Source organism: Pseudorca crassidens, chromosome 15 (assembly GCF_039906515.1).
Source record: "Pseudorca crassidens isolate mPseCra1 chromosome 15, mPseCra1.hap1, whole genome shotgun sequence".
NCBI classification, from domain to species: domain Eukaryota; kingdom Metazoa; phylum Chordata; class Mammalia; order Artiodactyla; family Delphinidae; genus Pseudorca; species Pseudorca crassidens.
The window spans coordinates 64,793,911-64,808,699 of record NC_090310.1 but is presented as its reverse complement, the minus strand read 5'-3'; the positions used below and the strand labels follow the sequence as shown (position 1 = coordinate 64,808,699).

The 14,789-nt window shown below is 41.7% G+C and overlaps 1 pseudogene; it reads left to right on the top strand.

Annotated features, from left to right (window-relative positions):
- Nucleotides 1-597: 597 nt before the first annotated feature.
- LOC137208056 (S-phase kinase-associated protein 1 pseudogene) lies at nt 598-1,153 on the top strand (annotated as a pseudogene).
- The last annotated feature ends 13,636 nt before the right edge of the window (nt 1,154-14,789 follow it).

Here is a 14,789-nt window from a genome sequence, read left to right as displayed (position 1 = left end):
GGATTCAAATTTGGTCAGCCTGATTCTAGAGCCCTCACTCTTATCCTTTAAGCCAGTATCTTCCAAGGGGTTGTGGACTGATGATGCACACAAAATGATTTTAGGTGGTACCAAAAGTGGCCATAAAAAAACAAACAAACAAATAAAACAAAAAAATGGCCTCCCTGGTGGCACAGTGGTTAAGAATCCACCTGCCAATGCAGCTGACACAGGTTTGAGCCCTGGTCCCAGAAAATCCCACATACATGCGACAGAGCAAATAAGCCCGTGCACCACAACTACTGAGCCTGCACTCTAGAACCCATGAGCCACAACTATTGAGCCTACGAGCCACAACTATTGGGCCCACGTGCCACAACTACTGAAGCCCGGTCACAAGTATTGGGCCCATGTGCCACAACTACTGAAGCCCACGGGCCTAGAGCCTGTGCTTTGCAACAAGAGAAGCCACGACAATGAGAAGCCCGCGCACTGCAATGTAGAGCAGCCCCCGCTCGCTGCAACTAGAGAAAGCCCACGCACAGCAACGAAGACCGAACACAGCCAAAAATAAGAACAAATAAATTAATTAATTAAAAAAAAACAAAACAGGTGTTGGCCTTGTTCTCAGCTTTTGTGTTTTTCTTTTTGCAGACGCCGCCCTGCTCTCATCAACCTCTGGCCTGCCATCTCCTTGAATCCTAACACCATGCCTTCAATTAAGTTGCAGAGTTGTGATGGAGAGATATTTGAAGTTGATGTTGAAATTGCAAAACAATCTGTGACTATTAAGACCACGTTGGAAAATTTGGGAATGGATGATGAAGGAGATGATGATCCAGTCCCCTAGCCAAATGTTAATGCAGCAATATTAAAAAAGGTCATTCAGTGGTGCACCCACCACAAGGATGGTCCTCCTCCTCCTGAGGATGATGAGAGCAAAGAAAATCGAACAGATGATATCCCTGTTTGGGATCAAGAATTCCTGAAAGTTGACCAAGGAACACTTTTTGAGCTTATACTGGCAGCAAACTACTTAGACATCAAAGGTTTGCTTGATGTTACCTGCAAGACTGTTGCCAGTATGATCAAGGGGAAAATTGCTGAGGAGATTCGAAAGACATTCAGTATCAAAAATGATTTTACAGGGCTTCCCTGGTGGTGCAGTGGTTGAGAGTCCGCCTGCTGATGCAGGGGACACGGGTTCGTGCCACGGAGCGGCTGGGCCCGTGAGCCATGGCCGCTGAGCCTGCGCGTCCGGAGCCTGTGCTCCGCAACAGGAGAGGCCACGGCGGTGAGAGGCCCGCGTACCGAAAACAAAACAAAACACACACACACAAAAAGTTGGCATTGTAAATAAAACAACTTGCAAAAATTTGTCTGAAATAGAAAACAACAACAACAAAAACTTTTCATTATGAAAAATTTCAAAGATACATAAAAGAAAAGAAAATAGTATAATGGATTTCCAGCTTCACCCAGCTTCAAATAGCAACTCATTAACAATAGCTTTCATCTATTACCTCTGCCAATGGCTTCTTTTGAAGCAAATACCAGACATCATATTATTTCATAGGTAACTATTTTAGTAGAATTTGGTATGGTAATTTTTAAAAATTTTATTTTATTGAAGTATAGTTGATTTACAATGTTGCATTAATTTCTCCTGTACAGCAAAGTGATTCAGTTATACATATATATGCATTCCTTTTCATATTCTTTTCTATTATGGTTTATCACAGGGTATTAAATATAGTTCCCTGTGCTATACTATGGAAGCTTGTTTATCCATTCTCTATATAATAGTTTGCATCTGCTAATCCCCAACTCCCAATCCATCCCTCCCCCAACACCCTCCATAGAAAAATCTCTTAAAACTTGATAATAAGAAGACAAACAACCCCATTTAAAAAGGGGCAATAAGGACTTCCCTGGTGGTGCATTGGTTAAGAATCTGCCTGCCAATGCAGGGGACATGGGTTTGAGCCCTGGTCCGGGAAGTTCCCGCATGCTATGGAGCAACTAAGCCGGTGTGCCACAGCTGCTGAGACTGCACTCTAGAGCCGGTGAGCCACAACTACTGAATCCCATGCACCTATAGCCCGTGCTCCACAACAAGAGAAGCCACCACGAACAGAAACCTGTGCACCGCAATGAAGAGTAGCCCCCACTCACTGAAACTAGAGAAAGCCCCGGTGCAGCAACAAAGACCCAACGCAGCCAAAAATAAATAAATTAATTAATTAATTAAAAAAAATTTTTTAATTAAAAAATAAAAAAGGGCAATAGATATGAACACATTTCACTAAAGAAAGTACAGGAATAAGCACATGAAAAGATGCCCGACATCGTTAGCCATTAGTGAAAAACAAAATAAGATGCCATTTTATACCCACTAGAGTGGTTATTTAAAAAAAAAAAACAGACAATGACAAAGTTGGCAAGAGTGTGGAGAAACAGGAAGTCTCATACTTTGCTGGTAGAAGTGTAAAATGGTACAGCCACTTTGGAAAACAGTCTGTTGGTTTCTTAAAAAGCTAAGCATATATTTATCATATGGCCCAACAATTCCACTTCTACATATATGACCCAACAATTCCACTTCTATGTATCTACCCAAGAAAAATGAAAAAAATGAATGCCAATGACTTGCATGTGACTGTTCACAGCAGCGTTATTCATAATAGCCAAAAAGTGGGGGGAAGAAACTTAAATGTCAATCAATTGAAGAATGAATTTTAAAAACGTGCCATATCCATACAATGGAATACTATTCAGTAATAAAAAGGAATGAGCTATTGATACATGCTGTGTCATGAATGAACCTGAAAGCCATTAAGCTAAAGGAAAGAATCCAGACACAAAAGGTCACATATTGTATATTTAATTCCATGTATTTGAAATGTCCAGAAAAGGCAAATTTATAGAAACAGAAGGTAGATGAGTGGTTGCCTGGAACAGGAGGTAGGAATGGGAATTAACTCATGTCAATGACCATGAGGGGTCTTATTAGAGTGATGAAGATGTTCTAAAAATAGTTTATGATAATGATTGAAAAACAATAAATTTACTACAGATCATTGAATTGTAGATTTTATGGTATGTCAATTATACTTTTTATAAAGTTGTTTTAAAAAACACATACACCACTTGTTCCAGCAGTTCCATGTCTAAGAATTTATCCTTTAGATAAATAGGCAAGGAGCAAAATAGCAGATGAACATGTGATCCATCATAACATTGTTTGTAATAGGAAAAGATCGGAAATAAGGACAAAGTCCATCAGTAGGGGATAAGATAAATCACGGTACTAGAAAATTATGCTAGCCTTAAAAAAAAAAAAAAAGGAGCAAGGCAGATCTACATGTACTGATATGAAACCATCTCCAATTTATTTAGGAAATAAGGTCTAAGCATTTGGTCAAAAATAAAAATGAATAGATTACATATTCATTTGCTTGTATATGCATAGCACATCTCTGGATGACACAAAGGAAGAGAATAAGATTGTATATCTCTTAAAGAAATTGAGTGGCTGGGGGACAAAGTAGGAGGAAAACATTTTCATACTTTTTAAATAATGTATCAGATATCTATATTAGCTATTTGAAAAATTTTAAATTAAAAAATTTTTAAAGAATTAACTAAAATCGTTAAGTTTTTTTTTAAAGTGGGTTGATTTAAAGAAAAATATGAGTAAGTCTCATCACAGAGTGTATACAGACAAGGACAAAGTACTAAGGTAGGGTGTGGACAAGTGTGGCTGGGAGCCAGCCCAGGGCCATCCATCACAGCTGCCTGGGCCTGCTTGTCTGGTGGCTCCACACCTCACTCAGCCTGGCCTGAGGCTAGAGAGGGACAGAAGCTGAGCCCTGATTCCTGAGCCTTCCAGACACTGCACAGCACGGTGGTCATGAAAGTTGTCTGGTATTTGTGACTGCTGCCTAGCAGGGTCAGAATGGGCTCATGTCACAAGCACAGAGTTCCCAGGCTGCATACAATCCTGCTGCCTCCAGGGATGGTCAGGCCACCTGGGTCTTTTGGACACCCAGGGCCATCCCTCAGTCCCAGAGAGTGGAAAGAGGAAGAGCTTTCTCCCACTCCTTTGCAGTTGAGGTGTAGAGGTCAGGAATGTGGAGTCAACCTGATTTTGCTGCTTATTTGCTGTGTGACCTCAGGCAAGTCACCTAACTTCTCTGAGCTTCCGTTCCCTCAGTTGTAAACATGGAAATGATACTTTTAGAAATACATATAGATGAAATAAAGCAATATACCAAGAAAAGTAAGGGAACAAAAAAAAAAAAGTAAAGGAACAACCCCAATGCTATCAATAGGAGAATTAATAAAATTAATTATGCTATGTTTATACATATAGTAATAAAAAGAACAAACCATTACCACAGGCAAAAGCATAGATGAATTGCACAAACATAACAATGAGTGACAGAAGCCAGACAAAAAAGAGTACCCATCAGGAGAAGTGTACTTTTTTTAATGTTTAAGAACAGGCAAAACAAACATAAGGTGATAGGGATAAGAATACTGGTTACCCTAGAGCAGGAAGAATTAGCGGGGAGGGGAGCCTCCCTCATGAGGGAACCTTCTGAGGCATGGGAAATGTTCTATATGTTGATCTGGTTACACAAAAATCTGTACATACACACATATAAGTTTGAATTGTACACTTAATATTTGTGATTTTACTACATATACATGGTATAATTTAATAGGCATTTTTAAAAATAAAAAAGAGAGGGAATGATGAGCATAATATTCAAGATGGTTACCTTGGTCAGGAAAAGAGTTGGGTGGGGAGGAGGGTATAGTGTTAGATGCAGGTTATTGTCAAGGCTCTGCATTTTGTTGTGGGGTGGTGGATTCACAAGTGCCTATATCATTACTTTAAAAAATTAAATAACTCAAAAATAATTTTAAAATAATACAAATGATACAGACACCTGATAGGGTTGTAGGGTGTATCAATCGGGATTCTTAACTGCAAAAAAAAAAAAAAAAACAAACACTGGGGCTTCCCTGGTGGCGCCGTGGTTGAGAGTCTGCCTGCTAATGCAGGGGACACAGGTTCGAGCCCTGGCCTGGGAGGATCCCACATGCCGCGGAGCAACTGGGCCCATGAGCCACAACTACTGAGCCTGCGCGTCTGGAGCCTGTGCTCCGCAGCAAGAGAGGCCGCGATAGTGAGAGGCCTGCGCACCGCGATGAAGAGTGGCCCCCGCTTGCCGCAACTGGAGAAAGCCCTCGCGCAGAAACGAAGACCCAACACAGCAAAAATACACAAATAAATTAATAAACTCCTACCCCAACATCTTAAAACAAACAAACAAACAAACAAACCAACTCTCCTGAGTTTGAGCAGAAAAGAAATTTATTAAAAGATGTTGGGTGGCTCATGGAATCTCCATAAGAGCCTGAGCACCAGACCTGGGGGCTGTGTACTGTTAGGAACAACTCTCAAAAATCACCCTGAGGATTCCAGCCAGGAGAGACGCCAGGGTCACAGTTGCAGGGAACAGACACTACAGCTTTCTCTGCCAACCCTGAGCTCTGGGTTCTATCAGCAGCTACTACCCTCACTCCTCTATGCCTTATTTGTGAAATAGAAACAATATTTTATTTATATTTTTATACATATGTTTATTTATTTAGGGGTGTGTGGACATGTATGTGAAATCATGTGTGTAAAGGGCTAGTCCAGATGCCAGGAACACTGTAAGCGCCTACTCACTTAGGGTTAGCAATAATAAGGTCACATGGCAGCTGGCAGGACTAGTTCTAGAATGCAGGTAAGACACCCCCAGAGATTCCAAGCAATTCTTGGAGGAGACTTGATAGGGGATGCCAGGTTGCATTGGCAGATGGAGGCCAGGAAACACGGAATTATTTTGAAAAGTTATTTTAATGAGACTGTGCTATACTGGTACAAAGGCTGTCTTGTCCAATATCTTATTTAATTTTCATGATTTGCAAAGGACAAGGACTGTGAAAGCCAGAAATATTCTGGATTGACTCCAGCTCTGCAACATCCCAGCTGTGTGGTCCTGGACAAGTGATGTAATCTCTCCGAGTCCCAGTGCTCTCATCTGTAAAATGGGGACAATAATGAGATGTCGTGAGGACCAAATGAGAGAAGATATATGCCAAGCTTGGCATAGAGTGGATGCTTGACAAAGGTAATAGAAACAGGTGTTGTTATTTTCATTATCACTATCATTTCTCCTACAGTCCATGTACGAAGACGGTGTAGCCGTGAGACAGACTAGGCCATGAACAGCAGGATCTGGAACTATAGACTCAGCTACCAGGGTAGAACAAATTCTGGAGACAGCCAGCTAAAGGTGAGGAGAAGTCCACTACAGAGGGAAGAATGCAGGATTCAGAGATGATGGGGGCAGGTGACTGGGGTAACCCATTCAGTCGTTGGCATGAGGTGGCCTGGTACAGGAGAAGAGACAGAAGCAACTCAGAGACCCATCCCCAGAGGCTGAACTCACTGGTTCAACAGTAGAATAATAGTTTGACCCAGGCTCTGAGGTTAGGTAGAGCTGGCTTCAAAACCCAGCCTCAATGCCAAGATCACTATATGACCTTGAGAATGTTCCTCATCATCTCTGACCTCTGTTTCCTCCCCTGTGGAAAGACTGATTGTCTTACTTCTCACTTCTACTCCTGTCATCCTTCTAGAATGATTGGTTCAACATGAGAGCCTTCCTTGGTCTCATTTCCAGTGACCTTGGTCTCCCAGGGTCATATCTGCACACCAAGTCTGAACCCTCAATTTTCCTTTATCACCTCCTCCCTTCCGTCCTTGAACTCTCTGAGACCACAAATTCTGAGGACCAAAACTTCACCTAGTATTTCCATTGTCACTATGTTTTTTTCTTTTCTCAAATCTATAGGATCTGAAGTCTGTCCTCTTTTTCATTCTTTTTTTTTTTTCAGTAGAAGTGTGGTTGATTTACAATGTTGTTCATTTCTGCTTACAGCAAAGTGATTCAGTTACTTTCTTTTTCATATTCTTTTCCATTATGGTTTATTGCAGGATGTTGAATATACATAGTTCCTGGTGCTATACAGTAGGACCTTGTTGTTTATATAACAATATATAAAAAAAAATTAATATTGGTATGGCAATTTTGGAACTATTGCATGTATCATGTAGGATAAAGCAAATAAGTAAATATGTTACTATTAGGAATCAAAATTTTTCATAAAAGGGAAAAGAGATCTGAATATAAAGTCAAAGAAGTTCAGAAAAAACATTTATGAGTTGGAAAAAATATATAACCTCATGATTACATATATATTCATTCCTAGAACATTCCAATGAACAGGAGGGCCTGGAAGTAATTATAAGTCAGTAGCGATGAGCATAACTTGAGCCCAAATCTTATTCTTTAAAATTGGCCTGGGCTCTTTGGAGAAATGGCTGATTCTAGAGCTTGCAGGGGAAAACTATAAGCAGAGTCTGGAACATCTTGTTATGCCAAAAAATATGAATGCACTCAGGATTAATAAGAGTGTGTCAATAGGAAACAAAAAACAGCTCGAAGAGGCTTTCACTGACTAAATTTGGGACAATGTGAGTATTAACAATAAAAAATGAATGTACTTAATTATAAAACATTGAATAAATAAAAATCTATGAGTTTATAAAATAACACAGAGAGACGCAGAACTCACTTGCCACTGTTGGAAATGACTATTTTTTTAAATAAGTAATTGCAGTTAAGTGTTTATTTATTATTGTTTTTTAAATATTTATTTTATTTATTTATTTGGTTGCAGCGGGTCTTAGTTGCAGCATGTGTGCTCCTTACTTGCGGCAGGAAAACTCTTAGTTGAGGCATGCAGGTGGGATCTGACCAGGGCGCAAACATGGGGTCCTGCATTGGGAGAGCGGAGTCTTAACCACTGCACCACCAGGGAAGTCCTGGAGATGACTATTACGTTGGCTCTTTACTCTAATTATTGGTTATTAAAAGGAAAGAGATAGGCTTCCCTGGTGGTGCAGTGGTTGAGAGTCCGCCTGCCGATGCAGGGGACACGGGTTCGTGCCCCGGTCCAGGAAGATCCCACACGCCGCGGAGCGGCTAGGCCTGTGAGCCATGGCCGTTGAGCCTGTGCGTCCGGAGCCTGTGCTCCGGAACGGGAGAGGCCATAACAGTGAGAGGCCTGCGTACCGCAAAAAAAAAAAAAAAAAGGAAAGAGTTAAGCATTTCACCTGTGTTCTTAGTAGGACCTGTAATTCATTCTTAGGAGAAAGGAAAACTCTTCCTTGTAGATGAGTGATACTTGGAACAGGATAGAAAGCCCAGAGATAAACCCACACACCTATGGTCACCTTATCTTTGATAAAGGAGGCAAGAATATACAATAGAGAAAAGACAGCCTCTTCAATAAGTGGTGCTGGGAAAACTGGACAGCTACATGTAAAATGAAATTAGAACACCGTATACAAAAATAAACTCAAAATGGATTAAAGACCTAAATGTAAGGCCAGACACTATAAAACTCTTAGAGGAAAACATAGGCAGAACACTGTATAACATAAATCACAGCAAGATCCGTTTTGACCCACCTCCTAGAGAAATGGAAATAAAAACAAAAATAAACAAAGGGGGGCTTCCCTGGTGGCGCAGTGGTTGAGAATCCGCCTGCCAATGCAGGGGATGTGGGTTCGAGCCTTGGTCCAGGAAGATCCCACATGCTGCAGAGCAACTAAGTCTGTGCACCACAGCTACTGAGCCTGCGTGCCACAATTACTGAAGCCTGTGTGCCTAGAGCCTGTGCTCCGCAACAAGAAAAGCCACTGCAATGAGAAGTCCGTGCACCACCATGAAGAGTAGCCCCGGCTCAGCACAACTAGAGAAAGCTGGCACCCAGCAACAGAGACCTAACACAGCCAAAAATAAATAAATTAATTAATTAAAAATAAATAAATAAATAAGTAAATAAACAAAGGGGACCTAATGAAACTTAAAAGCTTTTGCCCAGGGCTTCCCTGGTGGCACAGTGGTTGAGAATCTGCCTGCCAATGCAGGGGACACGGGTTCGAGCCCTGGTCTGGGAAGATCCCACATGCCGCGGAGCAACTAGACCCGTGAGCCACAACTACTGAGCCTGCGCGTCTGGAGCCTGTGCTCCGCAACGAGAGAGGCCGCGACAGTGAGAGGCCTGCGCACCGCGATGAAGAGTGGCCCCCACTCGCCGCAACTAGAGAAAGCCCTCGCACAGAAACAAAGACCCAACACAGCCAAAAATAATAAATAAATACATAAATAAAAATTAAAAAAAAAAAAACTTTTGCCCAGCAAAGGAAACCATAAACAAGATGAAAAGACAACCCCCAGAATGGGAGAAAATATTTGCAAATGAAGCAACTGACAAAGGATTAATCTCCAAAATATACAAGCAGCTCATGCAGCTCAGTATCAAAAAAACAAACAACCCAATCCAAAAATGGGCAGAAGACCTAAATAGACATTTCTCCAAAGAAGATATACAGATTGCCAACAAACACATGAAAAGATGCTCAACATCACTAATCATTAGAGAAATGCAAATCCAAACTGCAATGAGGTATCACCTCACACCGGTCAGAATGGCCATCGTCAAAAAATCTACAAACAATAAATGCTGGAGAGGGTGTGGAGAAAAGGGAACCCTCTTGCACTGTTGGTGGGAATGTAAATTGATACAGCCACTATGGAGAACAGTATGGAGGTTCCTTAAAACACTAAAAATAGAACTACCATATGACCCAGCAATCCCACTACTGGGTATATACCCTAAGAAAACCATAATTCAAAAACAGTCATGTACCACAATGTTCATTGCAGCACTATTTACAATAGCCAGGACATGGAAGCAACCAAAGTGTCCACTGACAGATGAATGGATAAAGATGTGGCACATATATACAATGGAATATTACTCAGCCATAAAAAGAAATGAAATTGAGTGAGGTGGATGGACCTAGAGTCTGTCATACAGAGTGAAGTAAGTCAGAAAGAGAAAAACCAATACCGTATGCTAACACATATGTATGGAATCTAAAAAAAAACAAATGATGAACCTAGGGACAGGACAGGAATAAAGACACAGACGTAGAGAATGGACTTGAGGACACGGGGAGGGGGGAAGGGTAAGCTGGGACGAAGTGAGAGAGTAGCATTGACATATATACACTACCAAATGTAAAATAGATAGCTAGTGGGAAGCAGCCACATAGCACAGGGAGATCAGCTCGGTGCTTTGCAACCACCTAGAGGGGTGGGATAAGGAGGGTGGGAGGGAGACGCAAGAGGGAGGGGATATGAGGATATACGTATGCATATAGCTGATTCACTTTGTTGTACAGCAGAAACTAGCACAACACTATAAAGCAATTATACTCCAATAAAGATGCTAAAAAAAAGAGTGATGCTAATAAATGTAGAAAGAATGACAGAATCAAAAAAATTTGATTACCATTTTGCATCTCCCACTGAAATGATTGATGAATGATAATCAGTAGCTGCTAAAACTGAAACTGAGTCCCCTTAAACTGAGTTCCTTACTGAGTTTATGATCAACCTCTCTAACCAAAACTTTATTACCTTTCTTGTCCCTGTTCCCCTCAGGATTGAAGAGTATCAAAGAAAAGTGGGGATTAAAACGAAGCAGGACCCTACAGGGCCTTCCTGGGTACAAAAGCCCCTTTGTGTCCCCCCATTTCTTGTTTATAGAGAAAAGGCTTTAGTCTCCTTGGCCTTCCCTGAGTTCCAAAGAGCAGACCCAAGCAGTTACTGATGAGAGAAGTGAGGGAATGCAGAAACAAAGGAAAAGCAGTTAAGCAAGAAAAGTAATGACAACAATGCAGCAATAAAACAGAGTCCTAGTTCCTCCTCAAGGAATATATGTAAAAATCTGACGTATCTTCGAGCTGTTCTGCAAAAACTAAAACCCCACCCAGGTGGAGGATGGTGACTACGTGCTGACCCCCAGCACTAGACCTCAGACTGGTTGGAAGCAGAAAGCTGATGATTAAGATTTCTGAAACACCACCCTGTTACCTCACCACCAACCAATCAGAGTCCACAAGCTGCAACCCTCACTCTAAATGTTGTTTTTAAAAACCCTTCCCTGAGAGCCATCAGGAAGTTCAGGTCTTTTGAGCTCAAGCTGCAGGTTCTCCTTGCTTGGTGCCCTACAGTAAACACTGGACTTTCCTTCACCACAACCGGGTGTCAGTAGATTGGCTTTACTGCATGGCAGGTGGGTGGACCCAGTTTGGTTCAGTAACAAAACCATCGGTGAAAGGCTGTTGTACAATAGGATGTTTCCACCATCACAATGTATCACCCCACAGGTGATAATTGCAAAGAGGAAACAGATCCTTTTTCCAAAAGAGAGATCTGGCAGTCAGTCACCACCTTAACCGATTGATCAACATTAGCATCACTTATACAGGGACAGCCTGACATGATGTGCCAACAGAAGTGGTACAATATGAAGTACCTGACATGACTTATGAAGCACTGTATTTTGGCCCAAACTACTTATCCCAAATATAATGAGACCTTCAGAACTAGTTTCCAATATATAGGAATCATAAAAGGCAGAGGAATAAATTAAATAACACCACAATTAATGACAGAATGTAAGACATTCCTCGAGACAATTGGCCTTGTCTTTTCAAAAATATCAAAGCCATGGAAAGTAAGGAGAGGAGGGTGACTGCTGTTCTAGACCAGAAGAACTAAAGAGATATAAAACCAAAATACTTTGTCAACCTTCAGTGGATTCTGGTTCTAAAAAAAAAGCTATAAAATGGGCAATTAAGAACATCTGATTATGGACTGGAAATTAGATATTAGGGAATTATTCATTTTCCTGTGTGTGATAATGATATGGTTATGAAGGAAAATGTCCTTCTTTTTAGGGCATGTACACTGAGGTACACAGGGCTGAAGTTTCACGATGTCTAACACTCATTATCAAAAAGTTTAGCAAAACAAACAAATGAACGAACAGTAAAAAAACCCACACACTCATACACACACACCTATGTGTAGATAAAGCAAATATGGCAAAATGTTAACAATTGTTAACTCTGGATGTTGAGTGTACGGGTGATCATTGTACTGTTTTCTCAACTTTTCTGTATATTTGAATATTTTCAAAATTAAAATGTATTTTAAAAAAGTAAAATTACCATCCCCTGTGCCAGTGACTCCAATTTTTATTTTATTTTATTTTATTTTGCGGTACGCAGGCCTCTCACTGTTGTGGCCTCTCCCGTTGCGGAGCACAGGCTCCGGACGCGCAGGCTCAGCGGCCATGGCTCACGGGCCCAGCCGCTCCGCGGCATGTGGGATCTTCCCAGACCGTGTCCCCTGCATCGGCAGGCGGACTCTCAACCACTGCGCCACCAGGGAAGCCCATTTTTGTAATTCTTTAAGTATTCTTGAACTTTGTTCTGGGATGCAGTTAAATTATTTAAAGTTTGATCCTTTGGGGTCTTGCTTTTAAGATTAGGTGGGACCAGAACAGTGCTTAGTCTAGGGCTAATTTTTCTCCAGTACTGTGTACTCCACCTAATGAAAATGCCCTGTGAATCATGAGGTTTCCCAGTCTGGCTGATGGGAACTTGCACTATTCCTGCTGTTCATGAACACTGAACACTGGTACTTCTAATCCTTTTGGGTGCTTCTCTCCCTGTCTTTGGATATTTCTTCACATGCATATGCTAGTGAGTACTCAGCTGAATACTTCAGTAGTTCTCCAGAGTTCTCTCTCTCTCTGCAATCCTCCCCTCTCTGGTACTCTGCAGACTCTAGCCTCTTGTTCTCTCCAGACTCTCAGCTCTGTCCCCCCAAGTCAGAGTGCTTGCTGGGCTCACCTGGGTTCCCTCTCCCTGTACCATGGCCTGAAAACTCTTTCCAGACAGTAATTTGGGGAAATCATAGGTCTCACCTCATTTGTTTCTAGTCTCTTAGGGATCACTGTCCTTCATTATCTGATGACGAGTGTCTTGAAAACAGTTGTTTCATTCAGGGGAATAAAGCAGGAGCTTCTTTTGTGTGTGTGTGAGGAAGAATCATGTTTAATTGATATATGTTTATATCTGTCTAGCTTAGAATAATCCTCCCACTTTATTACCCTGCAATATGTTTCTAATGTATTTGTCAACTCCATTAGACAAACTTTCACATAACAATACACAGCAAGCAGAAGGAATGTGCTATAGCTTCTTGTGTTTGCAAAATATATATTTTTTAAGATTTATTTATTTATTTGGCTGCATGAGGTCTTAGTTGCCGCATGCGGGATCCTCCACTGCAGTGAGCAGGCTCTTCGTTGTGGCTGGTGGGCTTCTCTCTAGCTGTGGTGCACGGGCTCAGTAGTTGCGGCACATAGGCTTAGTTGCCCCTCCGCATGTGGGATCTTAGTTCCCCAACCAGGGATCAAACCTGTGTTCCCTACATTGGAAAGCAGATTCTTAACTACTGGACCACCAGAGAAGTCCCAGCAGGGAAGCTTTTAAAAATCCTTAACACTGAAGCCACATCCTAGATAATTAAATCCAAATCTCTGGAGGTGGGGTCCAGGCATCAACATTAGCCCCTCCAGCTGATTCCAATGTACATGCAAATTTAAAGATCAATATTCTATACTGTGATTTTTATTAATTTGGCGATTTAAAAGTAATTTATTTTAAACTGGGCTTGGACATAGGAAGAAGGTACAAGGGCACATTTTCAAACTTATAGCTGAGCCCCTGATTAAAGAGAGAAAATCGCGTTAAAATCCCTTGATTAAAAAACAAAGTTGTTCTCAAGCCCAGAGCAGGGCAGAGCCTGCTTGTGAGAATTAAGTGGCTCCAGCTGTGGGGAGAAGCCTAAGGGGGCAGAGCTAGGAGCTGGGCAGCACCTGACAGACTGAAGGTGTTTAACAGTTTATTTTCCATTTAACAAGGCATTCATACCTCAGTGTTGCCTGGCTTCATTTCTCCCCTCAACAATTCTAAGGCAAAATTCACTGTCTCTGTTTGGCAGATAAGGAAATGGGGCTCAAGAGGTTGAGCGACTGGACAAAAGGCAAATCAGTAGCGGAGCTAAAATTTAAACTCTGTTCTCAGAGATAGATTAAGGAGCAAAGCAGTCCTTAGCTGGGGAGCTGCTGGGGGTAAGGGAACATCCTTGGAAAGTGCTGAGACGAAGCAAAGTCTGTTGATAGGGCTTCCTGGCAGATGAACAAGAAATAAGCTCCGGAGGGGGCGGGGGGGGGGGGGCGGTGGGTGGCAGGGATAGGTAGAGACTAAGACCTTCAAGGGGAATGCTCCAGAAGCAGTAAATAGTCTCTGCACTGCCTTCTAAGGACATGGGATCGAGGTTCCCTGAAGGACTTCTGTCTTGGGAGAGGATATGCAAGTGTAGAATCAGAGCTGAATTGCCTGGAAAATAAGTAAGAAACTGGGTGCTTCTATTTCATCCTCCCTCCTGGCCCTTCCTCACATGGTACTTAGCCTCTGCTCTCAATTAATGAAGACCATAAAATAACACAGCAGTACTGGCTCCCATCTGCTAGTGTCTGCTATGAGTCAGATGCTTCCCACGCATCATTCCACGGATCCTCCCTATGATTCTATGAAGCAGGTATGATCATCATCTCCATTTTAAAGATGAGGAAAGGGAGGCAAAAAGTGACTCTACTCATTATCTATTGCTGTGTAACAAGTTACCCCAAAACTTAAGTTTACACCTACAATAAACATTTATTATCTCACACATTTCTGTGGGTCAGGA